Source organism: Sinohyriopsis cumingii, chromosome 13, assembly GCF_028554795.1.
Source record: "Sinohyriopsis cumingii isolate HCF-2022 chromosome 13, ASM2855479v2, whole genome shotgun sequence".
In the NCBI taxonomy this organism is placed as follows: Eukaryota; Metazoa; Mollusca; class Bivalvia; order Unionida; family Unionidae; genus Sinohyriopsis; species Sinohyriopsis cumingii.
The window spans coordinates 1,394,548-1,416,144 of record NC_142973.1 but is presented as its reverse complement, the minus strand read 5'-3'; the positions used below and the strand labels follow the sequence as shown (position 1 = coordinate 1,416,144).

General features: G+C 36.7%; 2 long non-coding RNA genes across 2 annotated transcripts in view; one reads left to right on the top strand and one right to left on the bottom strand.

Moving 5' to 3' along the window:
* The window catches only part of LOC149784838 (uncharacterized), a 115,589-nt gene that overhangs the window by 80,983 nt on the left and 13,009 nt on the right, over positions 1 to 21,597 (bottom strand). The gene's annotated exons all lie outside the window — the stretch shown is intronic.
* On the top strand, positions 9,167 to 14,813 carry LOC149784839 (uncharacterized). The gene is made up of 3 exons (XR_016413463.1): positions 9,167 to 9,299; positions 12,144 to 12,431; positions 12,882 to 14,813. It is a non-coding gene; the product is annotated as an uncharacterized LOC149784839 (long non-coding RNA).

The following is a 21,597-nucleotide window of genomic DNA, read 5'->3' as shown; positions in this document are numbered from 1 at the left end:
TAGTGTCCACCAAATGTTCACCACTAAAATAATAACCTGAAGGAATTTTCAAGGTGTAGATAATGAAGGCTGGATTGCTGGCTGGTCTTGTGTCCCCTAAAAACCCTATTTTGTTGATTTCTTCCTCCAATTGGGCATTCAGGATTTCCACCTCGAAAGTGTCTTGCTTTTCGGTGATGTTTTTGATTTGTGTTGGGTGAATGATTTCCACTAAAGCCACTTCCCAATGGGCTTCGTGATCTAACTGGATGGTCTGAGGTAATTTGACCGTGTAACAGCATAACGTGTTCTTGGGAAACACCTCCATGGAACTGTCACTGGGTAAGGTTAAGTAAAATTGGTTCTTATTGCTCATAATTCCAGAGTTTTGTGGCTCTCCGAGGCGATACTGGAAGTTAGAGGAGTGTCTCCGCCCAAAATGGGGTTGTTGTTGGAGTGGTGACTGGCACTGACACTGGACACAAGGTTCCCGTGGTTCCCGTTCGAGGAGAATTTCAGGGAGGGATTAGGAAGCAGGTAACCGATGTAACTGCTCAATACAATGGTCCACAAGTGTTTGTCTCCTTGTTGCAAACTCAAATTGGCAATGGCTGCACCGATGGCACAATACACCACGAAGGTTTGGCAGAAAAAGACGATTTGCGTTTTAGGCACACGTTTTCCATACCACACCCACAAGGGTTGTGTTTGTAAATCTTGCAGAGAAGAATTGGGTGAAGGAGTGATCGCAGTAGCTGAATCTGTGTGAAAGGGCATGATGGTCACTTCTTTATATAGTGCGAAGCGTCGATGCAAGAATGAAAACTGGGTGGATATCCTTTCCAACGTACTTTGACTTCTTTGACACGTCGTTTGCCCACTTTGCGGTTTCTGCGTTTGACAATGCCTTTGATGTCGTACACGTCGTCTTTTTTGGTGACACGACTTGATTTGAAATAAGTACGGGCTAGCGTTTTGTTGAGTACTTAACACCCATGGCTGTCTTTTTGAGCACCTTTTTCCTCCTTTACCACGCTCGGACAGAAATATGAGTGTGTGGTGAGACTATTCCCACTCATGTTTAAAGCCTTTCAGTCAGGTTGTTAAGGACTAGTTAGTCCTACACCTGAGTGGCTAAATTTAAAAGTAGTCTGTGAGTACATAAAAGCCTGGGAGATGAGGCTCTCTTTCCTTCCCTAGGAGTAATTAAAAATCACGCGGTGCGTTATTGAACCAGTGATATATGCTCCATTAGGGCGAAAATCACTTTAATTCAAGTAAGCAAGCAAGCAAGTTCGGGTACCGTCTCTAGCACTCTTGATGACACCAACTGTCTGGGTTATTTTCTTTCTTGCAAGCCCCTATGTTCCACTTCTGTTTGTGATAATAACTTGTGATACCTAACATTTTCTAAAGTGGAAATCTTTACAAGCCGTACAAAATACAAAACTTACATGACTTTGGCTTTTGACACTTGCACAGACTCTTCACTTTATAAGTATCACGAGAAAATTGTATATCCCATTTTTACCATTTTCAAAAACACGCACACACTTGCAGCTTGACCAGAAATATGTACATCTTGTTTTGTGGATAAGTCACAGACAAGTCCAAGTCCATAGGTGGTTATGAACGTTAGGAATATCCCCTCATTTTTTCAGAAATATCAAAGCTTGTATGTGCATTTTCCCTTTTCCACTCTATATTAGTGCTTAGATTTGTTCCAAAAAAAGAAAAAAGAAACGAAACAATTTTGAAGAAAAAAAACAACTGAATTTTGAATTCAGGTTTCTCTCTGTTTATAATTTTTTTTCAAGTTGATGGTGCATGACAGAGTACATTCGCCTACCTTTCCAAAGTGAGAGACATTTCTTCACATGTCACTGCCTTTGTTAAATTCGGTTTCATTGGTTAGTTATCGTTAATCTTTAATTTTTTGATACATTTCTTTTTGATAGAAGATTTAAGGCTTTCTAGTGTTGTAACGGCATTTATGTTGTTTAGTCTGTTGATGAAATTATCTATAGCAAAGTGCTTAAGATTTTTTCAGGTTTTTTATTATTTCAAGCCCTACAAAAGGAGACCAAGTTTGTTTTCAAAGAGGATTGAAACTCTAAATTACACGGACGTGAAGGAAAACATCGTTATGTTCATTCTAATCATGCTTGCCGTATCTCTTTGTGTTTTAGAGGTCATATTTCTTCTTAAGTAAATACACGCATCAATAGACAGACAGATTGGGTCATCATCCTTGAGTTTCACTGTACTTTCGGTTCTTTACTTCATACAAACCCCAAATTTATTAGTTTGAAAAAAAAAAGATAACATGCCCCTCAGTACTGTAACACGTCTGTTCTGACTCTACCGATGTGAGTGTGAGTGTTTATGTTAAAATGTTTAAGTGAGATTTTAAAAAAATGGTCAGCTTGAAAACGCGAACCAATACTGTGACGCTCAGTCTTTTGATGTGGTAAGAAGAAATGGTACAACACACACACGCAAAGAGGGCTTGTAAGTTCACATTTCAGTCTGTCTGCACTGTAATGGTAACAACGCAAGAACATAGGGATTATTATGCCACACAGTCCTAGAACAAAACAATGCATCACCCGTTCTTATTTTCTTACCGCGTTCACTTCGAATTGACTTGAGCAGCTATTCACACAGTGACGAGAATGGCCATGCTTTACTGGGTCTATCCTATAGGCGATTTATATAAAAAAAATATTTTAAAAAATTAAACTAATGCACGAACAATGGTTCCATGGGCGACCATTGTCCGTCTTATTGCAAAATACATCAACATTTAATTTAACCATGCAGATCGCTAGAACAAACCTCTGATCATATACATTTTGAAAAGTGTTGTGTGACACGGATCGATATTGTCGCTTGGTGTCTGCTTTCTTCTTCGAAAAGAGATCGTTTCGTCTTGACTATAAAAATTTAATTTGACTAAGTTTTAGGCACTACTTGAACTCATACATTTCACGTTGTATGTGTAAGCCGTCGTTCTCAGTTTTCTGGAAGTTCGTTTTTGCGTTTCTCGGATGTGATACTATTTTTTATGGACCGAACGAAATTTCTTTTGGCGTGAATCAGGACTCGTGGTTTTGTGGCAGAAATGGAGAGCATTGATTAAAGCCCAGTTATGTCGTCTTCGAAATCGCTGACACGGATTTGAACTAACACTTCAGGTTTTGTGTGAGGCGATACGGTACATCATTGCCTTTTACTTCCTCAATGAAATCGTTTCATCTTATTGCAAAATTACATTTGACTAGGTTTCATACGCAGCAGGTCTCTGTATATAAGGAGAGTGTCTTAGCGTCAGAGTATTCATTTCGCTCTCAAACGATCAAAGATGGAAGAGTCAGCACAGATCGACCTGCTGGTCAAATATTTGCTAAAAGTCATACGAAAGCATAATTCACATGCGAAAGTGGCAACAAAACTTACTCTTTTGGTCGTTGATTTGATAAGTCATACGAAAGTGTGTAAGTGCTAATGAAGTTTGCTATATCTGCAAAGGTAAATGGGTATTTGTCTCCAGAATACCTGCTTCGTCTAAGAAAGAGAGACAAAAGTCAAGATACCTAATATCGTTGTCAGGAGAAAGGACACTGGAATTCAGAGTGCTCTACGAGAAAAGAGAATAAACAAAAACAAGACGAAACAGAGAAGAGGGATTCAGAAGAAGAAGAAATTGAAGATGATGAAGAACTTGTGCCAGTAAAGACATGGAAATGGAAAAATTGACAATGTGAGCCGATGCGTTGGCCCTGATGTGAAATTTCATACTACCTTCTAAAAGAGAATAGACCAGAAAGAACACGTAAGTGTCTTTTGGTCTTGACATTGTATAATAAGGATGGCGTGTTTTGTTTTCTACTCACACTTTATGAAATTGTGCCCTTTCACCTATCTCTATCCCTCTGGATCATGTTTTAGTTAGAATTGAAATGGAAGGATGTTTTCCTTCACGCACGCTCTTTAGGCATGCAAGTCGGTAAACAATAGTCAGTCTATTCCTCCATTATTTTGTGTCTTGATGTTTCCTAAATCACACACTGATGCCATAAAATAACGGGTTAAATGGGTTTGTAGTGTTGGGAGTGGGGGTGGGTGGGGTGTAGGTGTTTGGCAGAGTTGGTCATTGCAGGTGAGGGCTTAGGTGCTTTCAAAAAACTTTTACTTCTTCACTCTGTGTTGATAGTATATTTGGAGTTTGTATGCGTTCGCGTACGTTTGTGTGGATAGTTTATTTGGGGTTTGTATCATCTCCCTTCTGTGTTGATAGTATATTTGGGGTTTGTATGCGTTCGCTTACGTTTGTGTGGATAGTTTATTTGGGGTTTGTATCATCTCCCTTCTGTGTTGATAGTATATTTGGGGTTTGTTTTTTCCTCTTCCCTCTGTATGTGTATGTGTGTATGTGTGTGTGTGTGCGTGTGTGTGTGTGTGTGTGTGTGTATGTCTGCGCGCGTACGTTGTGTGGGTGTGTGTATTGGTCTCTGTTTGTCCGTATAAAACTCACTTTATCCTTATCAGATACACTCTACCTACCTACCTACAGTAGCGCGTATTCAGGTCAGCCACTTGCAACACTGTTGATATTTATCCCTAGTGTTCAGTACAGTGACGTCACTGACGCTGGAAATTTCGAGACTATAAATATCGACTTGGGGATTTCCACATTTTGTAGCTATACATATATACTAGAATTCATAAACAGGAACGTCACTCAAGCTGAGGCTATAAAAAGATAGTGGGATTTTCCAAAGAAAAAACCCACAAGTTGGAGCTATAAATAGATAGTGGGATTTCATAGGAATTTCAGCTGATTATAGATACATAGGTATTTATCCACGATCGTCACAGAAGTTGATATTGTAAGTAGTTACTAATTTTATCTATTTTATAGTGTGTGTGTTTATGTGTGTGTGTGTGAGTATGTCTGCGCGCGTACGTTGTGTGTTTCTCTGTGTGTGTGTGTGTGTGAGTATGTGTGTGTGTGTGTGTGTGTGTGTGAGTATGTCGGCGCGCGTACGTTGTGTGTGTGTTTGTGTGTGTGTGTGTCTGCGCGCGTACGTTGTGTGTGTCTATTGGTCTCTGTTTGTCCGTATAAAACTCACTTTATCCTTATCAGATACACTCTACCTACCTACCTACAGTAGCGCGTATTCAGGTCAGCCACTTGCAACACTGTTGATATTTATCCCTAGTGTTCAGTACAGTGACGTCACTGACGCTGGAAATTTCGAGACTATAAATATCGACTTGGGGATTTCCACATTTTGTAGCTATACATATATACTAGAATTCATAAACAGAAACGTCACTCAAGCTGAGGCTATAAAAAGATAGTGGGATTTTCCAAAGGAAAAACCCACAAGTTGGAGCTATAAATAGATAGTGGGATTTCATAGGAATTTCAGCTGATTATAGATACATAGGTGTTTATCCACGATCGTCACAGAAGTTGATATTGTAAGTAGTTACTAATTTTATCTATTTTACAGTGTGTGTGTTTATGTGTGTGTGTGAGTATGTCTGCGCGCGTACGTTGTGTGTTTCTCTGTGTGTGTGTGTGTGTGGTGTGTGTGTGTGTGTGTGAGTATGTCGGCGCGCGTACGTTGTATGTGTGTTTGTGTGTTTGTGTGTGTGTGTGTGTGTGTGTCTGCGCGCGTACGTTGTGTGTGTCTATTGGTCTCTGTTTGTCCGTATAAAACTCAGTTTATCCCTATCAGATACACTCTACCTACCTACCTACAGTAGCGCGTATTCAGGTCAGCCACTTGCAACACTGTTGATATTTATCCCTAGTGTTCAGTACAGTGACGTCACTAACGCTGGAAATTTCGAGACTATAAATATCGACTTGGGGATTTCCACATTTTGTAGCTATACATATATACTAGAATTCATAAACAGGAACGTCACTCAAGCTGAGGCTATAAAAAGATAGTGGGATTTTCCAAAGGAAAAACCCACAAGTTGGAGCTATAAATAGATAGTGGGATTTCATAGGAATTTCAGCTGATTATACATACATAGGTATTTATCCACGATCGTCACAAAATGGAACGAAAAAATTGAAAAAGAAGAAGAAAATGAGAAGAGGAAGAAAGAAGAGGAGGAGAAGAAAAAAAAGAAAGGGAAGAAGAGTGTAGGAGATAAAATCAGAACTTGGTGGAGAAAAAGAAGAAATTAGAAGAAGAAGAAAACCCAAAGGCCCTTTTCAGGGCCCCCATATTTCTCGAAAAGAGATAGCCTTTCCATTGCCTACCCCTTTTTTAAAAATTTAAAAAAAAAAAAATCCCATGTTAAATTCCCCTTGTCCGTAGAGTGTCCCACGATTTATTCCCATGTTAAATTCCCCTTGTCCGTAGAGTGTCCCACGATTTATTCCCCATGTTAATTCCCCTTGTCCGTAAAGTGTCCCACGATTTTTCGCCATGTTAAATTTCCATTGTCCGTAAAGTGTCCCAGGGGTGTTTTGACTGGAATTTCCATTGTCCGTAAAGTATCCCTATTCACTACTAATGTATACATGCATGTATGCATAGGTATATACATGTAAGCATCTTTCATTCAGCATACAAAATATTAGCCAAACAAGTCTTTACAGCTACTAAGTCAACTTGAAAGCAGGTGTATTAGCACCCAACATACATTCATTCAAAAATGTCATCTGTAGTATCATTATTTTTATTACTAATATTATTATCGTTTTTATTATTAATATTATTATCGTTTTTATTACTAATATTATTATCGTTTTTATTACTAATATTATTATCGTTTTTATTAATAATATTATTATCGTTTTTATTATTAATACTATTATCGTTTTTATTAATAATATTATTATCGATTATCTGAGGAGGTTGAGATAAGAAAGATAAAAAATTAAAATAACGCTTGCATTATCCTTTCTCAAACCCATAATTTAAAAAATTCAAATAAATTACCACGTTTATTTACCTCTAAATTGATATACCTATCATCCATGATCTCCTTCTATCTATAGTCACGACAGGAACGCGATGATATAGGAATTTTCAATGGGCCGTCTCTACAAACATTTAACACACCCATAGCCTTTAGTCATAACTATTTCTGGAAAAACTCGTTTTATGACATTTATTTCAAAATGGCACAAATGTTCTAAAGATTGTCTCTACTTTGACATTTTTCTCTACTTAACCCCTAATTTTCATCGCCTCTCTATATGTCTGACCGTTTTCCCAGTGGGTTCTAATGAAAAATCAAGCATGCCTCCAAATAAGAGCATCACATTCATCGCTGGCTAGCGATTTCTTGCAGGCCTATCCCAAATGTCCAAGTTAATTGTTGACCACGACAAGATTGAATTCAGTTATCGTGCAATAATATTTTTCTTCAAAATTTACTCTGTCACACATGCATGCATACATACATACATACATACATGTGACGAAAATAACGACAAAAATTAAACTGACACTATTGAATGAATGTATGTTGGGTGCTAATACACCTGCTTTCAAGTTGACTAAGTAGGATAAGTGTCGTAATATTTTAAAACAGCTTTATTTCGAACATTCTTACCGCTCCGGTAGCCTAGTGGTTAGAGCATCCACCTCGGATGCGGGAGGTCGTGGGATCGATCCCTGGCCGAGCCATACCAGAGATTTACAAAAATTGTACTAACAGATGCCTATCACGGCGTTCAGCATTAAGAGGTTGGTGTTAGGACTGGTCGGCCAGGTGTCAGGATAATGTGACTGGGTGGGACATCATGTTACATGTCTTCGGCATGATGCCCCAGTGCTAGACATCACTATAAACCGGCACATTGCAGACATATTCGTAACGATATGACTGAAACATTGCTAAAGGTACGTTAAAAATCAAAATCACATCACATCACATCGACGATGTCATAAATGAGAATTTTATCGAGACTAGAATAAACCCAGTCAAGATTTGTTCAGTTATTTAGGAATAAGAAGCATCCACCTAAAGAGTATCGGCACTATATTTCCACAATTGTGATGATGTGCCGTTACTCCCTATACTATTGTACTAGTGGCTTTAAAAATAAATTCTAAATATTTGTGAACTGTACATCAAAGTTCTTTATCAGAACACCAGTGCACCCTTCAAAAGAACTCTCCGTGTAATCTTTACACACTTTCTCGGTCTGATTATATCCAAATAGTAAATGCTATATTGTATTCACTTTTGGGTATGTTGTTCATAAACTGGAAAACTGCACATTTCACATTGTGGCTTTCGAAATTGTCTGCCCTTCAAAAAAAATTTGAAAATGGGATTCAGCCAAAATTAACTTGGAGCTAAATCATAGCTATATGGAAGATGTGACAAAGTTTGGATGCTGTGCCACTTCAGGAGTGTATCATAAAGAAGGAATTATGTAATGTCGCTTCCTCGTGGATTGGCACCACCGCATGGGTGGGTGGTTCGGTTACATTTCGCATCTTTTGGCAACACTTTGAATGCATAAATATGCCCAGTGATACTAGATGAGTTGGGCACATGTACGTGGAAGGCCTTACCTGTTGCATTGAAAAATAACCCGTATGAGACTATCTTGACAGTCCGAAGCGAAGTGTCGGTTTTTACTGGTTTTCTCCGATCCATATAGTATTATTTTCTCTCGAGTCGGTCTCAAGAAAGTAAATCCATGCTTCGTTACCTGCAGTGTGGAGTCCCTTAGGCAGTCGAAATCTTGAGGCTCTCCTCGCAAATTACCTCCTAATACGTTTTATCAATATTATTTTGATCCGTTGTCGCGTGCCCCTAAGCCGGTGGCTGCTCTGCGTATTTGGTAACCCGGCGCTGGTTATCTTTGACAGTCTCAGTCGAGCGTCACTGTTCAATCTATTCATTTATACCGCGAGTACTGTATACTCGCTTATGATAAAAGTCCCATTGAAAAATGCACATACCCAGATCGCATAATGAGCAAGCAGATCTGGGTCTGTGCAGTTTGTTAGGAGTAATCAGTAGAAGAAAGGACACATACCCTGATCGGTAGGCGCATTATGCTACGGCAGATCATATCAGGATATTTATTTCTTTTTGCAATTTGACTCGACTTAAAAGCGAGTAAATACGGTAAATGAAAGAAGGGAATTGGCTTTGTAGCGACAAAACATTTCGGCATGTCAAAGCAGGGAATTTAAGTAGCTTTGTAGTGACAACACATTTCCCAAGTTAAAACCGGGAACTGAAGTAGCTTTGTAGCGACAAAACATTTTCGCAAGTGAAAGCAGAGAATTGAAGTAACTTTGTTGTGACAAGCCATTTCGGTAAGTGAAAGTGATTATGAAGGTGAGTTTTAACTTATTCCTTAACCCTTGTACCTCAAGTTTCAATTTCCCCCACCCACCACATCCCGATGCAATTAAAAAATCCACAAATATTTGATGTACCAGCTGACAAAAAGTATATTGTTCAGTATAAGAAGACATCATCATTTATTAGTGAAAATAGTAAGGTTGTTTTACTTCTGAAACTTCCTCTTTTAATCAATTAAAATAAGTATTTTGCACTATTGATAAAGTCTCATAACTGTCACAACTACTGTTTGTCCGAGTCATTTGCGTGTCAACTAACAACACAATCTGGCATTTCGGACACGTCTAAGGAAACACCTTACACATGGTGACGTGACACAAGGTTACTAGAGGACGGTCATTCGCCTTCACGCTGCTTATAGCGAATATATATATATATATATATATATATATATATATATATATATATATATATATATATATATATATACCATCCAGACTTCGCTTTTTGGGTAAATTACTCTTTCGGTTTTTGCACCTTTTACTTATTTTATATATTTGAGTTACTCTTATATAGTTTGCATTTCTGTGCCAGCATTTAAATTTTAAATTGTTTGACAGAATTTTGTCCTTGACTCCTATAGAAGAGCGTAATATCCAATAGTTGTTTTTAATTTATTTATTCTATAAATGTATACTTCCAAAGAGAGTCAATAACTTTCAAGCATTGACGATCAATTACTGCCATATATATACAAGGACACCACAAGTAAAAATATTAGAAAGAACGAAATCTGCGACGTCAGTATAATCAACTTTGAGTATTTGGCTTTTGAAATATGGAAACTTTGAGCGCATAATCAAAGCTGGGTTGTATATTACACTTTTTAATTCGAAGCTTTTTCTTCTTTCTTTCGAAATAAGATAAATATGTGTAGAAATGTATGTTGACACGATCCTATGTAACTGTTTGCCTAGGAGTTATTGTTGGTCAAAATTTCGAACCTGATCGTAAACACGTGCTACAAAATTGCTCCAGACCTGTTCTAATTACAAATGGTCTTAACCTTGTGGTTTACCGTCCATATTTAGAGTAGTACTAATATCGTCTGATAAATATGTCATGTAACATTTTCCCGCCATTTATTGCGGTTACAAGTTCACAGTAAACGGCTTTCTTGTAAAGCAGAGGGATTTAAACTGATGTCATGTATGACTGATAACTTCCATTTATTTTGTTTTAAGATGGTGTCAAGCGTTTTATTAGAAGTTATAGTTATCAACCACGTCAGCGGCCCAGTTCGTTGCGCTTTAAAGGTCTACTATAGCGCGTTGGATAGCTGAAAGATTACAGTCCTCACCCTCCTTGATTTGTCTGCAGCATTTGACACAATGTACCATGATATATTACGTCACCGTCTCCATCATGTATTTGGCATTAATGATACAGCCTTACTGTAGTTTAAGTCCTACTTGATCAACATGACACAAATAGTATCTGCAAATGGAATACACTCCAGCCCAGTTGATCTATGTTGTGGTGTTCCTCAGGGGTCTGTTCTTGGACCTGTTCTCTTCATTCTGTACACTCAGTCGCTCTCAAGTGTCATAGATCATCATCCACTGTCTCACCAATTGTACGCTGATGACACCCAAATATACAAATCTAGCCACCCAACTGAAGTTGATGCTACCATCCAAGGTGTAGAGAGGTGCGTTTCTGATGTGAAATCATGGATGACATGTAACAAGCTGCAGATGAATGATGATAAAACTGAGGCCATTCTGATCACAACACAAAGACTTTCTCATTCACATCCTTTACCTCAAACAATAAATATCAGCAACACCAACATTAAATTCACACAATCAGTTCGAAACCTAGGTGTTACTCTGGACAGTACACTCACATTGCACCAACATGTCATGAACATTTGCAAGGCTGCATATCTTGAGCTGGGACGCATCAGATCAATTCGCAAATATCTTTCAGTTGATGCCACTAAAACACTTGTGTGTTCATTAGTACTTTCAAGACTGGACTATTGTAACTCAATTCTGTCTGGTTCATCTCAATATCTGCTCCAGAAACTTCAAAAAGTTCAAAACACAGCTGCTTGGATCATGTTTAGAGTACCACGACCAGAGCACACCTCTCCGCTGCTCTGTACCCTACACTGGCTATCCATTCGATTCAGAATCAAACACAAAATTTGTTCTCTGTGCTACGTTTCACTGTCGGACTCTAGTCCAACATAACTATCTGACCTCACCCATGTGTACACACCAGCACGATACTTACGCTCCTCTTCTGACAATCGTATACTCATTATTCCCACTATGAAAACAAAGTCATCTGGACAGCGTTCTTTTGCATACCAGGGCCCAGCAACGTGGAATGAATTTCCCACTGAACATAGACGCAAAGACACAGTGATCCCATTTAAGAGTGCTCTCAAAACTCACTTTTTTCGACTGCAAGAACAAACTTAAAGACCTAATACTGTTTCCTACCTTAAATATTGTCAGCATTTTTAAAAAAAATGTTTTCTAATTTCATGGTGTTTGTTTTTGTAATCATATCATTATATGTTTTTTATCTTATAGGTGTTGTCTAATGTTGTAAAGCACTTAGAACTTCTAAAGATTAGGTGCTTTACAAAGTCCTCATTATTATTATTATTATTATTATTTTATCACAATGTTCTTTTTGGGCTAAATAACTCAGAAATTTGCATTGAAGATGCATATTTTAACTCACAGAGAAGAAAATGAAGATAATTTGTGCATTTATCGATGTTTTACGGAAAACGCTTCGGAAATATTTCTATACTTCCGGTGATAATATGATTTCAGGAACTGACGCACTGTCGGAAAGTCCCTCAAGTTAATCGTATGTGATGACGATGGCTGAATCTAGTGATGATTCGAGTGAATTTACGGCTAAATTAGTCATGCTCATTTTTGTCGTGTGAGGAAGGCGAACTCCTTGAAGATGGCAAACGTAATGAGTCTTAAGAAGATTCTGCTCGCTGAGGTTAGACAGTACCAATTTCAGCCCGAACGAGCCGAGAATATGGGCGAAGACGAACACCCTAAAGAGAACATAGGGCATAATAAGGCTGAGCTGGGCTATTCATTCTGGTAATTACTATATTCATTCTGGTAATTACTATATTCATCAAGGTAATTATTATTATTATTCTTTCGTTAATGTTATTTCAATTTCATAATGAAAAGAGAAGGACACGAATTTGGGCGAATCTTGGGTGTCTTCAGAGCAGATTTTCATGCGGGTTTGTTTCATCAGTAACTAGTGGTGTTAAGAGTTAAACACTTAAGATTCAGACTGTGAGAGGTGTAGAAAAAAATGCTTTATTAACTCGAGGACTCAAGTTTGTTCTTTTCAACCATGATGAAACGCAAACACCGAATGTACTTGGGTGTGATTGTTTACTACCCTCCACAGATAGAAAATTGGTAGAATTTTATTAAAAAGAAAAAGTAACCATAGACCTGGTGTATCCAGGTTATGGGGAAACAAATCTTGAGAATAATACATGGCTGATTAAATGTTCTTTATTGTTTTTTAAGGTTGTACAAAAACTGGAACAAAAGTCTAACCAGGCATCACATATACATATATTTCATACTTTGACATGCAAGAACTTCTCATACATTTTACCCACAAGTTTGCTCTCTAACACAATAATGAATGTTGGAGAGTATTTACCATGTATATTGGTGTACCTGTGGAACTTGCAGCAGTGAAGAAACAGTCGATAAGTGTAGATGCTGTAAAGGGATCAACATGATTTTGGATTAGACCGAGGAGGTCAAAGTGGATTGTATCATTGATCATCAAAGATTTCAAACAGTTTGCATGGATGAATATATCCTGGAAGCAGCACACTGTGCCCACATTCATCAGTATGGAAATTACAAGGAAATATCTATCCGAGTACATGTAATCATCTTGTAGGCAAAATATTCTTACAATAGTTATGGTACCACTATTAGGGTCACTTTTGTGACAAGTGATTGCTTGATACACATGTGAAAATTATGCTTAAAATTTTTTTTCGTAAAATTCCTCCTTTTTTGACAAATGTACCATTTTACTTGAGTATGGAATTTTGTCCCAAACCTTTCATTTTGATAAAAGATCCTGATAAAATCACTTGCCATTTTCTTATAAATTCTCATGAAAAAATCTTTTCCTCTATAATTTTATTTCATGAACAGATTATATAATATGACATTAAAAGCATGCCTTCTGTTCATGTTCACCTTTGATTCATTTAGCCTTCCACTAAAATCGCCCTCTCCAATTGATCGATCTTTTGCTATGTATATTTGTGGCGAGGGGTAGGGGCTGACAACCAAAAATATAGCAAGATAAATATAAATAAATATTTTACCCTCGCTAGTCCTCGCTTCTGTAAAAGCTTCTCTTGGTCTACATGTTGTTAGCCCTGCCGTAACCCTTGGTTTTTGTTTATCAGGTGTTCACGGACTCAGTTACCTGGCGAGAAAACACACTTGGTACTGCATTTAGCAGGAGTCGTCTGATTGTCGTAATACCAAGTGACTCTTTGTTTTAGAATAGCTTTGTTAAGTAATATCGCATTTCAGCGAAAGTTATTAGGCACCTTTGTATTGATGAAATCTTGAAGTGGATTTCCTTCACGTTTTCATTTAGAAGAGTTATGGACCCTGAATGCCCATTTTCACCTAACTTTTGTTTTACACAGACGTATTGAAGAGATAAGAGGCGTTAGCAATGCAACCATAGCTATTGGCAAATCATTCGAGTTACGTTTAAATCCTTGTGTCATGTACCAGAAAAAAAGCTGGTGGAATTATAACAATCATATTGACACTGGTGCGCTGCATTGTTTTTCTTGGCATCATTATCGATAAAAATACATGTCAAGATATGCATTCAGTGAAAAGAAACTAATACAATCTTAAGATGGCTTCCTGCATTTACGAGACGTAGCTCACAAGATAGAGTCAGAAATCTGAATTTGAAATCAGACTAAAAGATATTTCAGGCTTCTCTTAAATCTGGAAATGAACACAAATTGATTTCACTGCGTCCAAACTTAATCTTTTCCGCATATGTTTTTCTTGCCAAGAGAATTAATTATTACACCAAACAACATCTCGATGTGATACAAATGTTTGCATAAAAGTAAGTTGCAAAAGTAGACCAACTTTATTTAATGTGAGTCAACAAGTATGCTTAAACAAATAAAATAGCTGAATCAAATGTATTTATTGTTCTGTGGTAGTCCTTGGTAAAAAGGAACGTTTATAATTTATTTTTAACATTGTAATATTTACATTTTATATCTAATATTCATTTTGATAATAACCATTGAACTTTGAATTGTAATAAATGCAATCATCATCATTTGATGAGGATAAATTTTCTTGCCGTTGTTGTTGTTGTTCACATCTACTACTCCGAATTATAATGACCAAATATTTCATCAACCATATGAAAGTTATCAAAATAAAACTGTACTCCATTAATATGTGTTTGGCGTTTCCTCGTTTTTTATGTCATAGAAGTCAATACTTTCTTTTTCAAATCAGTGTTTACGTGGTACTTACCTCGATTCATTTACTTTTTATACATTAATACTACAGTGTTTTCCTACAATTACGCAGCCGTTTATTGAGATTGTATTTGTTAGAACCATGATATTGTTTACGTGATATTAATTTAGATATATTTAACAAGGTAGTAATGAAAATGCAGAGCAAGTACATGCAAAGCAAAGACAAAAGAAACAAAAACTCACTGAGGATGATATCTTCCATCTATCTGACGAAAGAAGACAAGCAAAAAACAGATGAAAATGGTGATGCACGTATCTAGAAGGAAACGATACAATATGCATAAAATAGATAAGGGAAGAATGCGATAAAGTAGAAGAAAACAAGATGCATGCCAACGACAGCAAAGAAACTTTCTAAGTTAAAGAAATGTCGTGAAAAGCCTTTCTGCAAGTTAATGGCAGATTTCAAGTTGTGGTAATTTTGGCGTTAACCGAACTATCGAAAAGCTTGATATATTCGCAGACGTCTTCAATTATACAGTGTATGATAAATGAATCGTAAATCTGTTTTCAGCTAAAGAAGAATGACAAAAATCACGTAACATGTAAGAAAAATCAAAGTCAATGACTTTCATATCACATACTTTAAGTTATTGCTATCTATACTTTCATATCACATACTTTAGGTTATTGCTATCTATACTTTCATATCACATACTTTAAGTTATTGCTATCTATACTTTCATATCACATACTTTAAGTTATTGCTATCTATACTTTCATATCACATACTTTAAGTTATTGCTATCTATACTTTCATATCACATACTTTAAGTTATTGCTATCTATACTTTCATATCACATACTTTAAGTTATTGCTATCTATACTTTCATATCACGTACTTTAAGTTATTGCTATCTATACTTTCGTATCACATACTTTAAGTTATTGCTATCTATAAGTGGTGTTATACCACATTAAACCTTATTTACCAGGGCTAGCTGTCTATCTCAGGACAAAAATGATGTACAGTAGTGAACAGGAACGAGTGTTTTAAACAGAAAGGTACGGGAGTGTGGACAAGTTTAAATATATAAATAATCTTACGTTTTTGGGGTCGGGGTTGGGACGATGGACGCCTAACCTTTGTAAGTTTCCTTAAAGTAGTGTTTACCAGCAGGTCTCACTATCTTGCTATTTGTTGTTTTTTTTGTTTGTTTTTTTTTAACACGGGTTATGACTTTTACTCAAACACTGGATATGCGTTTTACTCTAACACCGGATATCCTTTAATTCAAACAGCGGATATGCGTTTTATTCTTGCAACAGGTTAAATTCTGAATTTGAGTAATTCATATTCGCTTTGTCATGCTGCAATTAAAAGAAATGATTATAGCTTTAAGAGACATACATATGTTATCTGAATCAACAAGAAAAATAGTATTACATGTTTCTAGCACTGACAGAAAAAAAGAAAATAAGCACTGCTCGTACTATTCAATTTTGTTTCATATCATGGTTGCTTCCTTAAGGACAAAACATACTGAGCAAAATCCCAACGGTATTTAGATTTTTATTTAACCTCTCATATAATAATAGTGAAAGAGGGATTAAGGTTAAATAGGTGAAAAGATAAATGACTGCATCATATAACTGTGTTTTTGTTTAAGAGATAATCTTATGTAAAGAGTTTGGACACCAGCAAATCTTCGACGCCAAATTAATAATATGTTATGAGGTTTTGAGGTTAAACACTTTGTCTAGCAAGAAATCAAACACATGCTCAAAATTTAACAATCTTAAACATAGTGCTAAAATCAAGATTTTTCTTTAGAGATTTGTCAGAAAGGAAAAAAGTGTTCATGGACATGATCATGTAAATTGTATTGTTGTTATGCACGGAGAGAAGTATACTTTGATGCATTGCTGAAACCCGTGGACAGAAATGTGCATCCTTTAAACTGAGTTGTTGCAACGCGTGGAAAGAAATGTGCATCCTTTAAACTGAGTTGTTGCAACGCGTGGAAAGAAATGTGAATCCTTTAAACTGAGTTGTTGTAACGTGTGGAGAGAAAGGAGCATTGATATGACCCTGCAAACTAGGTTGTGACGCGTTAGATATTCCAGCATTTTGGGTCTGAGCATAAAGTCAAGTTTTATAACCTCCAGGCTGTTTTAGTGGCAGATGACCTTGACCTTGAGTTTTTAGCTTTGCCATCACACTTTTTGACTGGTATTAATTGTCTGATTAAATCTTCTTTCTACCTTTCCATGTCATTAATTGTGGTTATAAAGTGCAAAGCAGACGGCCTTTCTTAGAAACCAGAGGTATTTCAACGGAAGTCATTTTAAGAGTGAAAACATTAATTTATTTGGTTGTAAGATTGAGTCAGATATTTTATTCCATGTTGCATTTTTTTTAACACTCTTTATATATTGCGCTTTAAAGTAAAACGGAGTGACCTTTCAAGATGTGCATCATTCATTCAATGTATGAAACATGTCACTAGTAATTGGAATATGCAGGTATCCTTTCAGAATTTTAACATTAGACGTTTTTGTACCACCAATCAAAACATCAGATGACAAAAGAGAAGCCGGAGGTAGCTCGCAAAATTAAGAACTCTTTATTTTAATTGTCACTTTAATTACGTGAGGAAAAGAATTAGTCGTGGTCTCAAGTAAAATAATATAACTTTCTATCTTCTTAGAACATGTACCGTTATCGCATGAAACGGAAGTAATTAACACAAAATTGAACACTCTAGCACATTCTTCGGACATCCAAATGGCAGTAATTAACACAAAATTGAACACTCTAGCACATTCTTCGAACAACCAGACTGATCATAAAGACGTGTCCGGAAAGCATTCTTTCTAAAGAGTCATGACCAAAGTTTAACCGTGGATTTCATTATGCGTATAATCTTACATCTTTCTGAAAAATCATGACCAAATCTTAACCTGGTATTTCGGTAGACGTATAATCTTACATCTTTCTGAAGAATCATGACCAAATCTTAACCTGGTATTTCGGTAGACGTATAATCTTACATCTTTCTGAAGAATCATGACCAAATCTTAACCTGGTATTTCGGTAGACGTATAATCTTACATCTTTCTGAAAAATCATGACCAAATCTTAACCTGGTATTTCGGTAGACGTATAATCTTACATCTTTCTGAAGAATCATGGCCAAATCTTAACCTGGTATTTCGGTAGACGTATAAGCTATCATCTTTCTAAAGAATCATGACCAAATCTTAGCCTGACATTTCCGTAGACGAATTTTGCATGTTAAGCAGTAGGCAGTATCATTTTTAGAATGAGGTATTTTACAGACCTAACGCGTAATGTCATCTTACTTTTTCAGCAAGAGGGTAAAGCTGCAGTGCCACCTAGCGGTCTTATTCTATCTTGGTCAGTATCTTCAGGTTCATTTTTTCTTATTGTATTACTTCCGATTGGGGAAAGTAAGAAAGTATCCATAACTCAAGTGCATGGGACTTGCATGTTATTACTAAAGAGCATATTAAATGTCAAATAAATTCCGCAGAAATATAATAAGAAAACTTCTGCGAACAAAGAATTAAGCTATGTCGATATGTTGCACATAGCAATATCATTGTCTCCAAAACCAATTACTATTTTTTTACTGAGTTATGAGTCAAGAAAGAAAAAAATCGATTGTCTTTGAAATCTGTAGCTAAAAGCACACTGGAGTAAATGGCAGTACTCTAAATTATGATATAATGCAATGAAAAAATGATTTCACATGATTTCTAATAATAATACTAGTTCTTATTTAAAAGATATATTCCCCAAAAATGGTGTATTTTATCAGCGACAACCATGTTCAAACAGTCGGACAAAGTTTGGACCTTTCATCGTCAACCATAACCTCTTCAGCCTTTTCCATTAAGCAGAGAAAACAAATTCAGATGCAGTTCGCTGCCAATGAAGCCTATGATTGAATTACTTTCCTTCTCCTTTTCTTCTCATGTCACATTATGGCGGCTGAAGGATTCCAAAGAGTCAACGCAGTCTACTTCATTGAATTAATTAATGTTCGATAATAGTATCTTCGTAAATTTAGGTGAATGGTAAGTGTGTACAAAATTATCAAGATTTGCCAGTCGGATATTTTAAGCGGAAAAGTTCCCAATTCAATAGACCCGTTATCACTGGGACAAATTTTCTTACTGGATTGTATGGTTCTAGCCTGGGACTGGACTGTATGGTTCTAGCCTGGGACTGGATTGTATGATTCTAGCCTGGGACTGGACTGTATGGTTCTAGCCTGGGACTGGATTGTATAGTTCTAGCATGGGACTGGATTGTATGGTTCTAGCATGAAACTGGACTGTATGGTTCTAGCCTGGGACTGGACTGTGTGGTTCAAGCCTGGACTGGATTGTATGGTTCTAGCCTGGACTGGACTGTATGGTTCTAGCCTGGGACTGGACTGTATGGTTCTAGCCTGGGACTGGATTGTATGGTTCTAGCCTGGGACTGGACTGTATGGTTCTTGCCTGGGACTGGATTGTATGGTTCTAGCCTTTGATTGGACTGTATGGTTCTAGCCTGGGACTGGACTGTTTGGTTCTAGCCTGGGACTGGACTGTATGATTCTAGCCTGGGACTGGATTGTATGGTTCTAGCCTGGGACTGGATTGTATGGTTTTGCCTGGGACTGGATTGCATGGTTCTAGCCTGGGACTGGATTGTATGGTTCTAGCCTGGGACTGGACTGTATGATTCTCGCCTGGGGCTGGATTGTATGGTTCTAGCCTGGGACTGGATTGTATGGTTTTGCCTGGGACTGGATTGTATGGCTTTAGCCTGGGACTATACAATAAGACTATTTTGACTCTTATAGTGAAACCATGCATCAATGTCCAATCAATAATGCAAATCGACTCACATCAACGCCCATGCAATAATGCAAATCCACTCACATCAATGCCCATGTAATAATGTAATTCCACTCACATCAATGTCCATGTAATAATGCAAATCCACTCACATCACTGTCCATGTAATATTGCAAATCCACTCACATCAATGCCCATGTAATAATGCAAATCCACTCACATCATTGTCCATGCAATCTTGCAAATCCACTCACATCAGTGTCCATGTAATAATGTAAATACACTCACATCAGTGTTCCATATAATAATGCAAATACACTGGCATCCATGCAATGCCACATAAGATAACAGTCAGAATTAATGCAACTTGCAGGTCGCCACAGACGACGCATGTCTCTGCCTGCCGTGGAAGACGCATGTCCCTACATGGCATTGTTGGGTGGATAGACCTCTCATGACCGCGATGGATCAGCGTTGGTGCTAACACTTCATCAGTAGCTCCCGTTCATTTTACGTGTAACATTGCAATACTCATGCAGAATTTCGAATTTCTTACGAAAACATCATAAAATCAATATGTTCTCTGCAACTCATATTAGAAGAAACGTGTGCAAGGTTTGATAGTTTCAGCAAACAGAAACAGCTAAGCCTACATACTAAATGCCACAATACATAGTAATAATCACTTATCAGGCACATATCCGAATAAACACGAAATAGAGAAGTTCATTGGAAAGAGACGGACAGACAGAGCAAACGTTAGGGCAGGTATATTTGCCGTTGCAAAGCGCCAGCTATGCATGTGGTTTTCCAACTAATTTACATTTTAAAAAATCTGATATAAAGCAAAAAGCTGAATTTATAAGCAAAGCACAAGGCAGGAAGCAATCTTCAATTTCTTTTTTTTTTTAAAGCATACAGGTGTTCATCCCAATGCAGGGTTAAGTACGTATAGTCTTTTGAATAAAATCAATATATGCAGCTAAAATTCTAATATATATTGTGAACAAATTAATAATTTGTGGATACGAAGATCAGTTTAGAAAATGTTGGATGAAAATAAAAATAGACTCTGTAATTGGATAAAGAAGACATGTTTTCATGTCTGTATGTCTTCTGTGTAAGCTTATTGTCAGACAAAGATTTTAAAAAAATGATTTAAAGTTTGTGTATGTATATGTGTGTGTGTGTGTGTGTGAGAGAGAGAGAGAGAGAGAGAGAGAGAAACAGAGAGAGAGAGAAAGAGAATCATGTACGTGCAGAGGGCAGGTCACCAAATGTCTTCAGAAGTTTCACACTCTTATCACACAGTTTTGGCAAAATATCCTAATTTGTATTCGAGCTAAAGGAATACAAGTCTTATTGAATGGAATACAAGTCTTATTGAAAGGAATACAAGTCTTATTATTGGAAACAAGTGCTATTGAAAAGAATTCAAATCTTATTGACACGAATACAAGTCTTGTTGAAAGGAATACAAATCTCATTGAAAGGAATGCATGTCTTATCGAAAGGAATACACGTCTTTTTGAAAGTAATACAAGTCTTATTGGAGGAATACAAGTATTATCGAAAGGAATACAAGTATTATTGAAAGTAATACAAGTATTATTGAAAGTAATACAAGTCTTATTGAAAGTAATACAAGTATTATTGAAAGTAATACAAGTCTTATTGAAAGTAATACAAGTCTTATTCAAAGTAATACAAGTATTATCGAAAGTAATACAAGTCTTATTGAAAGTAATACAAGTCTTATTGAAAGGAATACAAGTTTTATTGAAAGGAATACAAGTATTATTGAAAGTAATACAAGTCTTATTGAAAGTAATACAAGTCTTATTGAAAGGAATACAAGTATTAT